At 43.2% G+C, this 19,031-nt stretch overlaps 1 protein-coding gene across 2 annotated transcripts in view; it reads left to right on the top strand.

Annotated features, from left to right (window-relative positions):
• Positions 1-10,096: 10,096 nt before the first annotated feature.
• STON1 (stonin 1) overlaps positions 10,097-19,031 on the top strand; it is a 52,964-nt gene continuing 44,029 nt past the window's right edge. Inside the window, exon 1 of one of the 2 annotated variants that reach the window (XM_033937750.1) lies at positions 10,097-10,761. The gene's annotated coding sequence lies outside the window, so the exon portion shown is untranslated. Of the gene's footprint in view, positions 10,762-11,088; positions 11,275-19,031 lie in introns of those variants that run through there. The other variant, XM_033937749.1, reaches the window with a different exon arrangement.

The raw sequence follows: 19,031 nt of genomic DNA, 5'->3' as shown, positions 1-19,031 counted from the left end.
ATCGCTTTGTCTACCTTTAATTTAGCTAGCTCCTCATGAACACAATCCTCTGAAAATCGATCAGGGTTTACCACTACTCTATTCCTATTTACGTTTGTATTCTGTGGTCCCAAGCAGCAAGCAGGTCTCTGGAATAGCTTGGTAGGCAGTGCAGAGGAAACCCAAGCCTATATGCCACCCTAACTAGTACACTTCTGGTGGAAAGTGTGAGCCCACCACTGTACTGCCATATGTTTATGCTTATTGAGAGTTTCTATACCACTACTAATTACTGGAGAGTCAATTCAGAGTGGTCTATGTGAACTTCTTTAAAGGTGTTACGCTACATGAGCTTCTGTAGAGATGTTACCATACAGAGTTACAAAGAGCTTCTGTGGTTATGTTACAATACAATTATTCGTACTGGCATGATTATGCCATAACCAATTATCCTACTTATGTTACTTGGTGTAATTTTGGACTGAAATTTAACTATGGAAAAGGTTGATTCCATGGTATGTAGGGGTTGCCACACGTTGGTGGAAACTAAGAACCATCAGAGCATACTTCAATATAAATTTGTTTCGATTGCTAGTGCAATCCTTGGTCTTGAGCCAGCTTGATTACTGTAACATCATGCATCTTGCAGGAGCCCCCCCCAAAAAAAAATCTTCAAAGGCTTCATATTATACAGAATGCAGTGGTTCACCTGATCTACAATCTGAAAAACTATGATCATGTTACACCTTTTTATTATCAACTTCATTGGTTACCGATTGAAGCACGGATTAAGTTCAAGTTTGGATGTTTCTGTTTCATGGCATTGGCAGGCTTAATCCCTGAATATCTTTTGAAATCATTTACAATCAATAGCTCCAAGCTCTCCAGGAAATATCATGCACTATTTTCTTTCCCATCCGCCAAGGGATGTAAATTTAAAGGATTTCAACAGCGTTTGCTGTCCTTCCAAGCAGCATTATAGGATAAGGATCTGAATTACCTAATTATGTTGGCTGATGCTTATCAACAATTTCGATGTGCTTTAAAAAATACCTCTTCACAGAATCTTTTGGAAATTAGGTATGTTTTGTTATTCATTTTCATTATTTGTATTTATAATATTTTGTGAACCGCATAGAACTTGGTGGTAAGTGTGGTAGAGAAACTGGCACATTGATCATCCTACTTATGTGCGCATGTTTATATCAAATCAATTGTCCTACGTATATACACATATAATACTAGGTTTACTATTGTAGTTAAATTCACTATATTTACACCCCTCCTGAGGAGGTTGGCCATTTCAACAAATATAATCTATACGCATCCTTGAAAGTTCTAGTTTCCTCTCTCTGTTTACTTCATTAATTTTGGGGAATTTTGGAGGACTCAACATATAATTAGGGGTTATGGTGTGATGTGTTCCTGGCACCCTTAAAGTGACATTCAGAGCAGTGCCCCCTAGAGATGTTGGGATGTCTGTGTGGCCAGTCTATTAAAAATACTGACCCCTTCCTACATGCAAATAGCTTATTTTGGATGTGTGTATCTTTTTTTTCAATAATGGCAAAAAAAATTAGACGTCTAGCTGGACAAAAAAATCTAGCTAGGACTTTTTTTTAAAATTTTTAAATATAGATGTCTTGAGGGTTCGAAAATGGACATTTTCTCCACCCAATTTTTGGACATCTTTCTTAAAACATCCAAAGTCAGACATAGACATCCTGTTGAAAATACCTCTCCGTGCATCTATATGCACACATTTGCAGCTTTGGAACAGTTAGAAATGCACATCTGACTTAAGCACATTGTTGCACAAAATTGCCCTTAATAATACTACAAGAAAAAAGTTCTCTATGTGCCGGATGCGCATGGAGCTCTATTGGAAAGTATGGTCTGGTTATGTTGCTTGATGGACTTCCTCACTCCACACTAGACTAGAATTGGGTTAGGAGGGAGGGGGGCTTTGATGGGGGGGGGGGGTTTGTCCCGATCTGGGGGGGTATTAGTATTGTTCATGGTTTCTTGTTTTGTGGGATGATTTTTGTTCATAGCTGGATGGTACGTGTCTATGAGAGGTGTCATGACTTATGGTTGTATTTGACTTTTGCATTTTTCATTGTGTTTTCAGTTGTCTTTTTGCTTAAAAATTTAATAAACAATTCTTGGAAAAAAAAAAAAAGTTCTACCATTACCATATTTCATTTTGTACACGCATTACCAAACCGGATCACATTTTTCCAGCTTTCTAAGAGGAGCTTAAAAATATTAATCAAGAATTATAAACTTATGCAACACAAGTTAATCACTTGAGCTCATTTATAACTCAATCCAAGATACCAGAACAGCGGCTTTAGTTATGATTGTATTTCTTAGCTCAGTCAAACTTTCTTTGTGTACAAGTTGCAGGCCAATTAATACATCCACTGAAGTTAAAATCACCTAACAAGAAAGACTAACCCCCCCGTCTTTTACATTACATTAGAGATTTCTATTCCGCCATTACCTTGCGGTTCAAGGCGGATTACAAAAGAGTTATAAATGGTGGGTTACAATATAGGATCATTGGTGAATTGAAGAGAAGTTGAGAAGGCGGATTACAAAAGAGATATAAATGGTGGGTTACAGTAGAAGATCATTGGTGAATTCAAGAGAAGTTGAGAAGAACTGGTAGTATCTGTGGGGCGGGGTGAAGGCAGGAGGATGGAAAGTAATTGATATGTTAAGAGTGTTTCAGTGATTTCTTGAAGAGTATTGTTTTTATTTCTTTTCTGAAGATCTTGTATTCGGGGGTGGTTATCAGTAGGTTGGAGACTTGGTTATCCAGTTTTGCTGCTTGTGTTGCTAGGAGGCCGTCATAAGTTTTTTCCATTTGACTTCTTTGATTGGAGGGTGTGTGAAAGGGGTGTGTGTTTTTCTATGTGCTGTGCAGAAGCCCCAAAGCCCTTAAATTCATATGGGCTTTGGGGCAGTTACCGCAGTGGCGGCCACTAGCGTGACTTTGTAAAAGGGAGGTAAGAGTCTAGATCAGCGGCCCTTGTGCCTTTCTGGTCTTTTTTTTCTGCTACTCTGCCCATCTTCCCAGGCTCAGGTCAGAAAAAAAAATAGATGGGGAAAGGAGTGCACACTTGAAGGACAAAGCATTTCTCTGTAGACAAAAAAATGCATTTGGAAGTGCTCATAGCTGTTGAGGGTACGCCCCAATGAAGTTTGAACGGGAGCTGTGCGGATGGATGTTCCATGTGGGAAGATATGTGGCAGCAGTAGCGTAGCAAGGGTGAGTGGCTTCCCTGCCCCCCCCTTGCTGTGCGCACGCCTCCTTCTCTTCCCCCGTACCTTTTAAATTTTCCAGGCAGGAGCAACATCACAAATTTGCTGCCTGCATCGGGTCGGCTATCCCTCTGATGTCACTTCCTAGACAAGGGGCCCGGAAGTGATGTCAGAGAGAGGGGACACCAGTGTGGACAGCAAGTGTGTAATGCAACTCGTGCAAGGAAAATTAAAGAGGTACGAGGGGAGGGAAGGGGCACGCAGCTGGGGGGGCAGAGAGGAAGATGGGTGCTGGCACCCCCTTACTATACCACAGTTTAGCAGCTCTCCTTCAGTTCAGAATTCAAAGTGACTCCGCTTAAAAATGAATGACGACCACTGGTCTAGATGCTTTGTGGATGTTTACAGCAGTCTGAGTTTAGTTGGACTGCAGGACTGTATTTAACTATCAATGGCATCATTTTCATTGACGTTAACTATGTTTTCAGACCACGGAATGTGAATTTTCTTTTCAAGTGGAGCAATCATGAGATGTAAAGTCTTTTCTGGTTACAGGCCAAGTCGGTAAGGTCAACAATACTTCAAGCCAGCTGTATCAGCAAGAAACATTCCCAAAGAATGTGGTGTGAACATATTTCTGCTAATATACTGTACTTTTCCAGCTTGTTCAACCCCTCCTGCTCAAATTACATTGCTTGGAAACTGTATGCTTGAACATTGTAATTGCAGTGTTTGTGTCTAAATAAATAAACGTCTTTCCTGGTTTTCAATTTTATTTTAAATTTACAATTTGTCTTTGTGACGGAAATGTTCCTTAAGATGTTGGTCTGTTGAAATATATTCTCAATGCAAAAAAAAGTGGTTCCTTGTTAAAACATATGGCAGCGCTTCATTTCTTCTTTTGAAAGGGAAGTACATAAAATCGCATGTGGTATTGAACAGTAATAATGCAAGCGGCGTAAGCTCTGCGTGCTGCAGTTTGCCCCTCCCTTGCACCAAAACCCCTCTTTATGGTGATAATGTTATGAATCATGTAAACTATTTTGTCTTTATCATGAAAGAATAAAATGACTAACTAGCCTTTATTGTTTCTGTGTTTCCTCAGGTTTTCAGGATACCTGCAATGCAAACGTATCAGACAGATATGCGTATAACAGAGGCAGCACTAACTTAAATTCAATAATACTATGCAATAATCCCCCCCAAAAAAGAAAATACATTAAAACCTTGGTTTACGAGCATAATTTGTTCTGAAAACATGCTTGTAACCCAAAACACTCGTATATCAAAGCGATTTCCCCATAGGAAATAATGGAAACTCAGATGATTCGTTCCACAACCCAAAAACTTTAATACAAAATACTGTACGTACTTGTATTGCAAGACCTCGCTCATTTAGAGCAGTCACAACACTCCTGCAGCATCAGAGAGAGAACAATCGGCTTATCTGTGATGATGTGATACTTGTATACTGTATGTACACGTATTGCATGACCTCACTCGTTTAGAATAGTCACTACATTCCATCGGCTCAGTTGTAATGATGTGACATGTGTATACTGTATGTATTCATATTGCAGGACCTCACTCATTTAGAACAGTCACTACACTCCCACAGCATCAGAGAGAGAAGAATCATCAGCTCAGTTGTGATGATATGACGCATGTATACTGTATGTACTCGTATTGCAAGACCTTGTTCGTTTAGAACAGTCACTACACTCTTGCAGTGTCAGAGAGAGAAGAACCATCGGCTCAGTTGTGATGATATGACGCGTGTATACTGTATGTACTCATATTGCAAGACTTTGCTTGTTTAGAACAGTCACTACACTCCCGCAGTGTCAGAGAGAGAACCATCGGCTCAGTTGTGAAGATGTGATGCGTGTATACTGTATGTACTCATATTGCAAGACTGCTTGTTTAGAACAGTCACTACACTCCCGCAGTGTCAGAGAGAGAAGAACCATCGGCTCAGTTGTGAAGATGTGACGCGTGTATACTGTACGTACTCGTATTGCAAGACTTTGCTTGTTTAGAACAGTCACTACACTCCCTCAGCGTCAGAGAGAGAAGAATCATCAGCTCAGTTGTGATGATATGACGCATGTATACTGTATGTACTCGTATTGCAAGACCTTGTTCGTTTAGAACAGTCACTACACTCTTGCAGTGTCAGAGAGAGAAGAACCATCGGCTCAGTTGTGATGATATGACGCGTGTATACTGTATGTACTCATATTGCAAGACTTTGCTTGTTTAGAACAGTCACTACACTCCCGCAGTGTCAGAGAGAGAAGAACCATCGGCTCAGTTGTGAAGATGTGACGCGTGTATACTGTATGTACTCATATTGCAAGACTGCTTGTTTAGAACAGTCACTACACTCCCGCAGTGTCAGAGAGAGAAGAACCATCGGCTCAGTTGTGAAGATGTGACGCGTGTATACTGTACGTACTCGTATTGCAAGACTTTGCTTGTTTAGAACAGTCACTACACTCCCTCAGCTTCAGAGAGAGAAGAACCATCGGCTCAGTTGTGATGATATGGCGCGTGTATACTGTATGTACTCATATTGCAAGACTGCTTGTTTAGAACAGTCACTACACTCCTGCAGCGTCAGAGAGAGAAGAACCATCGGCTCAGTTGTGATGATATGGCACGTGTATACTGTATGTACTCGTATTGCAAGACTTTGCTTGTTTAGAACAGTCACTACACTCCCGCAGCGTCAGAGAGAGAAGAACCATCGGCTCAGTTGTGATGTGTGTATACTGTATGTACTTCTATTGCAAGACGTTGCTTGTATATCAAGTTAAAATGTAATAAAATGTTTTTCTTGTCTTGCAAAACACTTGCAAACCAAGTTACTTGCAATCCAAGGTTTTACTGTACTGTGGTATATGTTCATAAATTGACAGATTTATGCACACAAATAGGAGGTCTATATATAGAGGTGCTTGGTGAAACTCACTGCAAAGAGACGCAAACAACAGCCATTTCTGTGGCGGGTCCTCCGAAATGGAAAGCTTTACTGGGATATTTGAGACTATGTAAAGATAAGATGTCCTTTAGGAAGCAGCTAAAAACATATTTGTTTGTGAAAGCTTTTTACTAGGTAGCGATGTTTTAGATTTTGATCATCTGTTTTATTAGCTATGTGCTAGTTTTAGCAACAGTCAGAAGAGTTGGATTAGGTAAAAAAAAAGTTTTATTGTTTGTGTGTGTGTACATGACATTGTAACCCGCTTAGGCTTTAAGCGGTGAATAAATTTTTAAAATAAATAAAACAAAAAACAGATGCTGATCAACAAGAAATCAAGGGAGAAAGATGCAAGCAACTGAGCTGGGGAATGAAGAAGAGACATACTGAAGATCCTAAAGGAGAGAGATGCTGGAAATCATGGGTGGGGAGAAGGAAGGAGATGGAGTTCAGAGAAGCAGAGGAAAAAGAAATGCTGGACATCACGGGGAGGTGAGAGAAGGGTAGGAATGCTAGATATCACATAGAAAGTTTGAGAGACAGGGAACAAGAAAGCAAAGGAATAGCCAGACCTCAAAATTTGGGTGCGGCATTGTGCGAACTGGTTGGGCATGTGTGGTCTCCATATCACCTCCCGGCCAACTCAAAGCATTAAAAATACCTGAGCTGGTGGGGAATCCCCAACACCAAATGCCTGACTCTCCCACTTGCTCCAGCCCACTACTCTGTCCATGCGCTGCCACTGCTCCACCCTTGCAGTGAATGCTGTTTTCACGCATGCACAAAACTGAGCATGAATGGTAGGGGAGATGCAAAGTGGGACTGTGCAACTGGGAGAGGGAGCAGATTTTTGCCAGCTGCGGACCCTTGGAGCTGTTGGAGCTTGAGAATCCCCACCAGCCATAACAAGGGCATGATAATTTTGGGTGGGACAAACCTATCGGTGGCCAAGAGAAATGCTGGATGTATCCAGATGAACCCAGTCCTTCTGGTAGGAATAGGTGTGGATCTACCCAGATGCAGCAGTTATTACATCTAGAAGGGCACTCAGCGCAAAAAGATGTTTGATAACCTTCTGGCGATGCAAGCAGTAAAACTTAATCACTCCATCTCCAACCTGTTGATGGCAACGGGCGACTTCAAAACTTTTCGAAAAGAAATCAAAACCCTACTTTTCAAAAAATGTATCCAGATATCTTAACCCAACCCTTCCCCCTCTTCCTAGATAAATTCTCCCCCAAAACCTCCACTTAAATAATCTCTTCCTCCCCTAAACACCAACCAAGTATTCAGATCCCTGAAATGTAACGTAATCTTATTTGTACTCTAACTGTAATCTATTTGTTATATCACACAGTAACGTACAGTCAATGTAATATCCAATTTGCAAGTTCTTCCAGAATTAATCCAGGTACCTCTCCTCCCTTGTAACCAAAAAACAAACAAACCCAAACTGTTGTAACTTCACTGGAAATGTCCAGTTAGCTCTTGTGTAATCCGCCTTGAACTGCAAGGTATAGGCGGAATGGAAGTCCCTAATGTAATGTAATGTAGAAGGGCTGTATCCACAAAATACAGAATTCAGTCTCACCAGAAAGCAGATACAACCCTTCTTGTGGTAATGTCTGTTTAATCCAAGCATGTCTGGGTGGCTCCTTGAAGATCTTATGATGTTGGTGGGGAAGGAGTGCTGGATATGGGTATTTCCAGCCTTACTGATGTTGAAGGGTGCTGAATCCCTTCCTGGGACAGAATTGCAGGATCCTGGCTTGTCCTGTGCTTTTGATTGGGAAGGAGTGCAGGATATGGATGTTTCCTGGCTTATAGTTGGTGAAGGGTGCTGAATCCAGGGGGATACAGCCTTTTCTGTGGTCAGAATTGCAGGATCCTGGCAGATCCTATACCCATTTTCTAACTTAAAAAAAAAGAAAACCCTCCTAAACTGCTTCTCCCCTGCCTGTTTTAACCTGAGGGGCACCGAAGCCACCATCAGCTGAGCCGATTGCAGCTTTTCTCTTTCTGTGATTTTTCTTTTCTCCCCTGCCAGCTCAGCTGATTATAGGGAAGAGAGAAGAGGGTTCTGGGTTTTTTTTTATTGGGCAGAGAAGGGAATAGAGCTGTGCCTACCTTTACTCTTCTGAGCAAGTGCAAGCGGCAGACACAGTTCTCCCCCCCCCCTTTTATCAGTGCTGTCTGCACAAATAGCAGGCATATAATTTGCATGCTATTGTGCTGAGCATCACCCTATAAATTTAAATCTCTCCCAACACCGTATTTATTATCATGCTGTTGGAACGTTGTGCATCCTGCCCTAACCCTCTATGTTTAGGAAGCCAGGCTGCTCTTACTCACAGGGAGTTCTGACTGTCAACTGATTCTTGATCCTATATAAAGGAGGCCTGGTGGCACTGCTAGAGCCAGAATGAGAGGGGCGGGGTGCACTCAGGTATCCCGAAAAGCCAAACCATGGGCTGGTGTGACTGCAGGCAGAAGGGTATTGCACTTCTTTTACAGGATGCCTGAAGTTAATTCACACTCTGGGTTAGGCTTTTCTGTTAAGGTTGAAAAACTCACCTCCAAGGAACATGGGGAGAAGGCAATAATCTATAGCGCACCTTTGGAGTCCTGTAACCTTTGAGCACAAGCATTTTCTGGCAGAAGACAGATTCCACTTTTTCAACAGTCTCACACATTAGTCCAGCCAGAAGGTGCTGATCTCTCCTCCCCCCTCCCCCCCATAAGCTACAGCCTATTTTGACTGCCCCTCTGGCTGTCATTCTGCAGGGAGTCCCAGCACTGCTTTCTCTCCTTCTCTGCCGGAAGAGCACGTCATAAGGGGCGGGACCGACAGAGGAGAGAAGACAGGCCCCCTACATACTATTTTGAGGCCCTCGGTATGTAAAATAAAACACTTTTTTGATCATATGTCTCTTTAGCCATAAATGACAATATTATTATTAAAAGTTACCAAAAGATTTATAAACTATAAAGAGTTTTACCTCATGCAAAATTGTCATTTCTTTAATAAGACATTAACTATTTTTTCTGAGGCCCTCCAGGTACCTACAAATCTAAAATGTGGCCCTGCAAAGGGTTTGAGTTGGAGACCACTGATGTAAATGAATAAACAGCAGCTGTGGCAATATAACCGAAGTCAAAAAAAGACATTGGTGCAGTTTATTAGCATGCTTTTGCAAGCTAATCGCCCTAAGAGTGAAGCTCTTGTTTGCTTTATTTGATGTTTTTGTGTGCTGGTCTTTGTTAGTTAAGAAATATTGGAGCATACAAACAATTAGCCTAAACGAGAATACTCCAACCCCACTCGGTGCTGTTATGTAAAATTATCTTGTAAACACGTCAAAGAGGAAAAGACTAGATAGATCTGGTGCCTCGAGATGCTCTTCTTCTGAAAGAAGTCACTGGTAGAAAGGGAGGCAGTGTAGCTGTAGAAAATGCTGCTTTTAGGAAGTAATAGCTGAGATTCTATTTATGTCTTTTCTCGCCACACAGTTTGCAAACTGAAGTGGATCAAGCCAAAATGAAGATTTGTTTTCAGTCTTTACAGCCAAGTGTGCGATTGAAATTTTGGTGGACTCCGAGCTGGGACTTGAAGTCTGTCCCAGCTTAATATTGTGGAAGAAGCTGGCTGCCAGCCAGACTATGGTCCCCCCCCCCCCTCTTCTTCCAAGCCTGCGCCTGGTTTTAATCCTATCAGGACTGGCATTATCCGACCCTGAGAAAACTTGAGCTTCCTGCACTGGTTTGCCGCTCACACATTCCAAGCCTTTTTTTTTTTTTTGCTCCTTTTCTTACGCTTCCTTTGTCAGCCCGAAACCTCAAGTCGTCGGAAGGCACGGGCTGAGAATGCCTGCAGCCTCGCGCTCCGATTGGTAGACCCAGGGCTGTGGGTTGTGCGCGAGCGCGAGTAGGCAGCGGCTCTGGTTTGTGAGGTGTTTTTTTTAAACGCGCTGAAGTTTACCAGGATCTCAATACAAGTCAATGAGGATCCTGGAAATCCTGGTTTTACCTTGTTCCTAGCGGCAGTGTGTGCCGCCGCTTTTTCCATCCTTGCCAATTCCTTCTAGCTGCAGCATCCATCAAAGTGTATTTACACTTACTGGACTCCAGCGCACTTGTGGAACAGGATCAGTTGGTTTTGTTTTTTGTTTGTATTTTTTCTTTCACATAATAAGAAAAGGCCCCATTTCCTGCAAATCTGGAGAGGGAGGATGCAAGATACACTTTTTAAAACTTAAACTGAATAATTTCCCGTAAGAGCCGGTGGAGCGCCTCCAAGCCCCGGGGCCAGGAAACTAAACTCATCGGCGTCTCTGTTGAGGTGCGAGCAGGGGGCCGCGCGCTCCCCCCCCCCCTCCCACTAGTGACGCGTCGGTCAACTTTTCTCTCCGCAGTGGCGGTAGCAGCAGCAGGTTTGGACGGGCACTTTCTGCGGGGGCGAGCACGCCTGGAAGGGGAAACATTTTCTCTCCCCCCCCCCCCCACCTCCCCCTTGAACGCGCTTCCAGCAAGTAAGTTCTCAGAGCTAATGCTTGTAACTAACACCGTGGCCGCTTTTTCTTATAGCGGCGGTAACGGGATGCTTAATTTTTTTTTTTTTAACACTCGCGCTTCCAAAAGTCTCGGCTGAAAGGGAAGTATTTTTTTTTGACACAAATAAAGCCAACGCCGAAGACTGCGAAAAGGACCCAGATGTGACTTCCCGGGGCCGCTTTTGTTCTCGTTGCTTCCTGGAGACGCAGCTGTTTCTGCTGAAAGGACAAAAACATCCCTCCTGGAATCTAAAGCAACAAGTGGGGGGGGGGGGGGGGGGGGGGAGTTGGTTAATCGAGGAAACTGCGTTTACGTACCGTCTAATTCCATTCTCGCAGTGGTCATTTGCAGTCCCATCTCGTCCTCAGGGGCTGGCGCTGTGTTTGCTTTTCTAGCTTGGATGGATTTAGAAGTTTTTCCTAGAACCGGGCGAAGTCGTGGGGTTGTCATGTCGGTCAACTTACATACCTAGAAAGAAAGGTCAACACATTGTAAGGCATTGTCTTAACTGAGCAAAATATTGCACGTCTCTATATAAAAGTAAAGAGCAGAACTCAAAAGCTAGTTTATTGTTTATTAAAACCGTCTATAGCGCTACTAATGACCGGAGGTTATAAGCTTCAGTAATGGTGTTATAATATATGAGCCACAGTAATGTTTCAAGTTTTATTACCGTTTGATGAATCGCTTATACAAATTTTCTAAACGATGAACAATTTAAAAAGACACTAGTTAGTGGTCTCACAGATAATTTGGATATAAAAGACAACATACAAATTAAATAAACCGACTAACATTTTTGCAGTCAGATTAAAGATAGACATGATTAAAGGGGGAAAGGGGGGGGGGAAGTTACAAATTCATTTTATATTGGAAATTACATAAAAAGGAAAAAACGAGAGGGAGGGAAGGGGGTTAATATCTATAACAAAATATGAAGGGTCCAAAATAAGACATATTAAATATCAAAAGCGTCTTGAAACAAAAAAAGTTTTCAAAATTTTTTTAAAAGAGGTAATGGTGTTATAATACAATACACGAGCTAGGGTATATAAGCTTTAGTCAGGGTGTACTATAGAGTGTTTCTGTGATGGTTATCTATACATTAGCTTCAGGTGGTGTTCATTAGGGCATCATGGTATGTATGGTGCATTTGCATATCCTTTGCTAGCAGTGCTTAGGTAAGCCAATTTAAAAAACAAAACATCACCTACTGGCTATAGTTTGCTTGTTATTCTTCCCTTTTAGAACTGAATGAAAACCAGAAAAGGTAAATAAACTCTGATGTGCTCTGTTTAAGTACTGGAACATATGATATACATTGGCTGCCTGTGGTGTGCATCCCCAAATGATGTTACCAAGAGAACCAAGTATGTTTATTGGCAATTGCCCAAAGGAGAATTGTTACTAATAACTTCAAATAAAGTCACAAGAACCACTTGAAATATGAGAAGGGTTACACAGCTCAAGCCACAAAAGTTTACTGCTAGTTTGAAGCACTTTTTAATGTTTTCAGGATATTGCTAATTAATGTGCATGAGAAATGTATATATAATGGCGGTAGTAATATTAAATTGTATAATCAAGCTTGTCTTCTGCAACATCTGTTGAACAGAAGTTTGTTTACGGCTGTTGCATTTGAACAAGACTCCACATGAGACTTTTTCCATCCATGCAGTTTCAATTATCTACTCCAGTGTCCTGCAAACTTTTCGGCTGGCGGCACACGAAACCGAGTGCCCCGGCTAGAAGGTACTCGGAAGTGTGCAGACATCAACTTGATGACATCATACACATATGCGGAGGTCCATCTGTGACCCTGAACTTGTCACTTCAGTGAGGGATCCTGGAGGAAGGGAGGTGCGGGGCGAGGAGGAGAGTCGTCTGTGCCAGCTGACTGCCTACAGGACGTGCCTGTCGCTGCGAGAGGCATGTCATATAAACAGCTGGCGCCTCTCCTCCTTACCGGCATCTCATCGGGGCACACCTGGAATCCACTGCAGCATACTAGTGTGTTGCAATACACTGATCTAATCCATGCTTATCTCCCTAGGCTGCCTTTTGGGCTACGTCACCGTCTACTGCTTCATCTCCTTTGGCACACATAGTGAGAAATTCTTCCATATTATATTTTGGGTAATGCAGAGTTTACTCCTGGACAGGATAATAGAACGTTCTCTAGGTGGTAGGCCAGAGGAATCGCTTTAGCAGAACACCTCATTAGAGAAGATGGCAATTACGCATTACACAATTTGCAGCCTTGCAGCAGAGATGGTCATTTGGGCAAGCCGATCACTTCACTTATAGTTACTTCATTATTTCTCCTCGCTGTCTTCACATTGTCCATCATTGGCTGCGGACGGTCACATTAAAGAATTTCTAGAGGGGGATGCTCTGGGATTGGAATCAGTCTCTTGGTTTCATAAAGCTTTACTTTAATTTACAGATTCCTAGGGACTATTTGCCTTTATTTGACTGCTTCGAATACTAATTTGGGCAGGCTCTTACACTTTACTACTACTAATCACTTATATAGTGCTGAAAGGCATATGCAGCGCTGTACATTTTGACATTTATAGACGGTCCCTGCTCTGAAGAGCTTACAATCTAATTTGGACAGGCAGACATGACATATAGGGTTGGGGATGCAGAACCCAAGCTAAGAGGAGTTAGGAGTCAAAAGCACTCTCAAAAAGGTGGGCTTTTAAACGGGCTTTGAATACTGCCAGAGACAGAGCCCGCCGTAGGGATTCAGGCAGCTTGTTCCAAGCATACGGCACAGCAAGGCAGAAGGGATGGAGTCTGGAATTGGTAGTTGAAGAGAAGGGTACAGATAGGAGGGACTTACCAGCTGAGCAGAGCTCAGGGAGGAGGAGGAGGAGGTACACGAGGAGAGTTAAGTGAAAAGAGATAGTGAGGGGCAGCTGAGTGAGTGCATTTGTAGGTCAGTAAGAGGAGTTTGAATTGTATTCGGAAGTGGATGGGAAACCATTTTGCAAGGCATACTTAATAAGCTGCCTCGGATAGTGTTCAGTGCACAGAACTGCAGGAATGCTACCTTTGCACCATGCACAAAGCATAATTTTACAGACTAGCGTTCCTTGCGGCCTGTGTGGATACTACTCAATGTCACAAGTGTATGGCAGCAGACTACATTTGTGAGATGACTGGATTGTAAGAGGGGGGAGAAAAAGGAGGAGATGGCTGAATTGAAAGTGTGGATTAACTGTTTCCCGTAACTGTATCCATGTCATCCTGTTTGTCTTGTCTGTTTAGATCAGTGTATTGTAAACTGTGTGTCGCGGCACACTGGGGAGGAGGAGAAATGCCAGCGCTGGCTGACTGCCTATAGGACACGCCTCTTGCGGTGAGAGGCACGTCCTGTAGGCAATCAGCTGGCACCAGCGCCTTTCCTTCTCTCCAGCCCTCTTCCCTGCTGGCACCGCCCACTGGCGTCTCTAGGCCTGTCTGTAGGGCCTTCGCACTTGTGCGGACGTTGACATGATGAAGTCTGCGCACTTCCAGATGCCCCGAGCTGTGGCCACTACGTTTAGTGTGCGATAAAGTTTGCAGGACACTTGTTAGATTGTAAGCTCCTTCGAGCAGGGACTGTTTTCTTTGTGACTATACAGCACTGCATATGTCTGGTAGTGATATAGGAATAATAATAATAATTATTATTAGTAGTGGTATCTGGCATTGTATCAGGATAAAAGCTTTTTGGTGGGCAATAGTATATTATCCCAGGACAAGCAGGCAGCATATTCTCACTTATGGGGTGACGTAACCAATGGAGCCTCAGTACGGACCACTTTAAAAGTGCATCACCACTTTAAGTCTTTAGAAAGTTTGCAATAGCCCGAACCACACTTGCGTGAGTGCCTTTCCGCCCGATGTGGTTGCGCGGTCCCTTAGTTTCTTAGTTTCCACGGAGCTAAGAAGAGGCGTCTTTTCAATGATCATTGAAATCTTTTTTCCGCTGCCTTCCCGCTCTCGCCTTTTAGTCTCTGACCTTTTAGTCAATTTTTGTTTCTTTGTTTCTTATTTTAAAAAAAAAAAAAGTAAGTAAAAATTTTTACTTTTTCACTTTTGCGGGTTCGGCCCGGCGGGGCCTACTCGTCCACCTTGGCAACGGACATTGATTTTGCCGAGGCTGTGTTCCCATCAATGTCCCATCTGCAAATGGGTTTTAAAAAGTGTGGACGTTGTGCTCGCCCCATTTCAATAACTGATCCACACCGCTGGTGTCTCCAGTGTCTGGGGCCTGAGCACCGTCCAGAGACTTGTTCCCACTGCTCGTCACTTCAGAAGAGGATACTTAAGAATTGTCTCATCCAGCAGAGACTCCTTTTCGTCACCGGCATGGAAGGAGACTCGACATCAGTCTCGGCATCGGTGGCGCTGTCTAAATCAACACCGCAACTCATGACATTGGGAGAGCCATCTTCGGTGTCGCATGCAGTGGGTAAGCTGGCTAAGAAGCCTTCCCCCGCCCCTTCAGATCCTCAGGTCACTGCAACAGTGAGTCAAGTCCTGCCGGCCTCGAGGAGACCAAAAAGCGCTCTGCTCCATTTTCGGTGAGTGCCTTGACATCAGCCTCATCATCATCGGAGCGTAGAGCCGCACAGAAGATACCGGCTAAAACGCCAGTGGTACCGGTGCTTACTCTCAAGCAGCAGATTAGAGAATTGCTACATGAGGAATTAAAGGAGCAATTTCAGCTGCTTATGCCGACTCCCATGTTGACATCGACTCCTCAGGTGCCGGTCTGGTCTGAGCCATCGACACCGGTTGCACCTGCTCAAGAGTCCCCAGTAGCGGTACCACTTCTGGTGTGGGAACTGACACCGATGACTCGTCGACGCTGTTTATCTTCCATACAAATGTCGCCTGAAATGACGTCAGTATGATCTGGAAAGGCTTTACTGAAGTCAAAACATCTAGAGACTTTGGTACCGTCTGTTCGACATCGACCCCGAACTACTAGGGATTCAGATCTCTGGGGGGATTCTGATCAAGAACCTCTGTTCTCTGAAGAGGAAGGTTCCTCAGAAGAAGATTCTACTCGCCATTCTTCTCAAGAGGCTCCTTTATCATCTGAAAAAGCTTCTTTTACCAAATTTCTCAGGGAGATGTCTGAGACATTATCTATCACCTTAAAGACAGATTCTAAAAAATCTAAGCAATTCGTGGAGGCCTTGGACTATGATCAACCATTCAAGGAGTTCCTTAAACTTCCCCTCCATGATATTCTCAGGGAAACTTTTTATAAAAACTTGGAAACCCCGCTTACCATCCCGTTGGCTCCTCGCAAGTCAGACTCACTTTATAGAGTGGTGCCTATTTCAGGTTTTGATACACCCCAACTTCCACATGAGTCTCTTCTAGTAGAATTCACATTAAAGAAATCTTCGGGGGAGAGTGTTTATGCCTCTACCTCCTGGTAGAGAGCGCAAGGCCATGGACCAGTTTGGCAAACGTTTATATCAAAATGCCATGCTAGCCAACCGGTCTGGTAATTACACTTTCCATTTTCCTTCTATATGAAGCATCTGGTAAAAGTGGTCCGTACCGGGGCTCCGTCGGTGATGCCACCCATACATACATCAGAATATCTGTCCCTTGATAACACCTGTTACGGTAAGTAACTGTGCTGTATATGCAGTCTCCCTCTTAGATTTATTATGGAAGGGTCACTGTTTACTGCTGCTGCTCATTTGGGTTCCCATGGCTTAGGGGAGAGGTTATTTCTGGGGAAGGCTTTTATCTTGGAGAAGAAGTGCATATTAAATCATTGGATACAGAAGGAGCCACCCACATTTTGGTACTGGAAGAACAAACTTAATTCATTAATGCTTTGCATGTCTTATGGAGATAGGAGGTTGCACAAACAATATAAACACTTTATGGCCATATGGGGTCCTTATCTACTACAGATATCCCCTATAGTGAGGAGTCAAGTTCTGAATAGATTACAGGGCTCAAAAATTCCTTTCACTGCACTATTAGGGGGAGTTGGGGTTTTGATAAATGAGGTTTAGGTAGGGGGGTTTCTGGACTTGGTTTGGGACCATAAGAAAAATGCACAATTTTACCAGACAGTGTATTCTGGCATTCTCAGGGGTGGGGGGAGGTGATGGTGGGGAGATAGGTGGTTACCACATGACATTGGTTGAGGTTGTTTAACTTGTCTTCTATCCTCTTAGCCAGAAAAGTTGGAAATGTTAAGTTTTGGAGTGTTAAGGGGAGGGTATACATGAGATGTATTGTATAGGCAGAAGACATTATGCTTCTGCGAAATGGTATTATTTGTTTATGAAAAACTAATACAAAGATTTCAAAAAAATAAAGGAGGAAGTAAGCATGGAGGCCATGAACATTTATACAAGTTTCAAGTTTCTTAAAATATTTGTTTGACCGCTTAATCTAATTTCTAAGCAGTTAACATAATAAAATTACATAAAAACAAGTTAAACAGTTACATTGAAACGTATATTAAAACAGGGAAAACAAGTGACTTGCACAGACATACGACAACAAAGGGACGGATGGGGAAGAACTACAATTGATATAGGATAGGCAAAACATAAATGGCTAAAACAATAGGTGAGGTAAAAAATTATTAATAAAAATTAAGATTTAATTATAAACTTGGCCCTTAAAAGGGCATTTTAACCAAAAGCGTCTCGGAATAAAAATGGCAGATGTAAGTGCTTGCATGCTAAGCTAGTGTTCTTTAAAGTTTGTTTTGCACAGGGTACCCTTTGCAAAATATTGGCTTAGCATGGGATCATTCTGGTGTCTAACTTTTAGCGCCGTTTACTGGGGGGAGTCTGAGAATTGCAGAATTGAGAGGCTTGAGCGTATGAAAGGAACAGTGTGACTTGGGGATTCTGGGGTAATAGTGTCTTGTTTTGTGGAAGAGACGACTGAGGGGAGATATGATTGAGGCCTATAGAGTCCTAAGTGGTGTAGAATGGGTAAAAGTGAATTGATTTTTTTTTTTCTCTTTCAAAATGTACAAAGACTAAGGGACACTCAATGAAGTTACATGGAAAACAAATAGGATGAAATATTTTTTTTCACTCAGTGAATAGTTAAGATATGGGGCTCATTGCCAGAGGATGTAGTAATAAAAGTTAGTGTAGCTGGATCTAAAAAAAGGTTTTTGGACAAATTTCTGGAGGAAAAGTCTACTGAGATAAGACGTGAGGGAAGCCACTGCTTACCCTAGGATGGATAGCTTGGAATATTGTTAAGTATTCTAAATGAAGTCTCACCAGAGTCTTATACAGGGGCATCTTAGACACATAGGACCGGATTCTGTATAGGACACCCAGTCTCAGAAGCTGCCTAAGCTGCTTTTGAGAATTGCGTCTGTCCTAAAACCACAATTCTCTAACCGGCGTCCATGTTGCAGATGCCAGTTAGAGAATTGGGTTGCTGCTGAGCTGATCATGGCAAGGGAATTTTCCTGCTGCAATCAATTTAGCAGTTGCGGCAGGGAACCCATGACCCTTGCGAAGACTACCGGCAGGAGGGATGCCCAGTCTCTCCTGCCAGAACCCCTAAAGCCGCCCCCCCCATATGTCTGCAGCAGGAGCAGTGTCCAATTCTTCCTGCCATCACCCACCGACACATCCACTGGCAGGAGGAATGACCAGTCCTTCCTGCCGGATCCACCCCCTCCCAAAGATCATTGGAAGGAGGGATGTCCAGCCCCTCCTGCCGAAACCTCCCCACATCCCCCAAGACATCCTCTGGCACGCCGGACCCCACCAGCACCTTATATAGTTGGCCGGTCAGAGGGATGCTTACTCCCTCCGGCTGGCAGGCCCGCCTCCACTGAATGGCCTTCCACTTCCTAGTGCATTGTGGGATGTACCGGGGAGGGGCCTAAGGCCCTGATTGGCCCAGGTGCTTAAGGCCCCTCCCATAGGAGGGACCTAAGGCACCTGGGCCAACCAGAATCTTAGGCCTCTCCCAGTGCATTCTGGGATGTACTGGGAGTGGCCTAGGACTCTGATTGTCCAGGTCCCTTAGGCTGTAGCATAGATTTTTTTTGTGCTTTGTTATGTTATACATTGATTTTTGGCAGTTACGTTTAAAGTTTAACATTTTTCCAGGCTCTTGACATCATTATGTCTGATGTTTTTGACGTGATAATGCTTGCTAAATGCCGAAGATCGAGAGCTGATTAGCTTGTTAAACGCGGCAGATCTTAGCCAAATCGGTGAGTCGCTTTTGC

Source organism: Geotrypetes seraphini, chromosome 3, assembly GCF_902459505.1.
Source record: "Geotrypetes seraphini chromosome 3, aGeoSer1.1, whole genome shotgun sequence".
Lineage (NCBI taxonomy): Eukaryota > Metazoa > Chordata > Amphibia > Gymnophiona > Dermophiidae > Geotrypetes > Geotrypetes seraphini.
The sequence above is the reverse complement of the archived record's forward strand: the minus strand, read 5'-3'. Positions and strand labels throughout refer to the sequence as shown.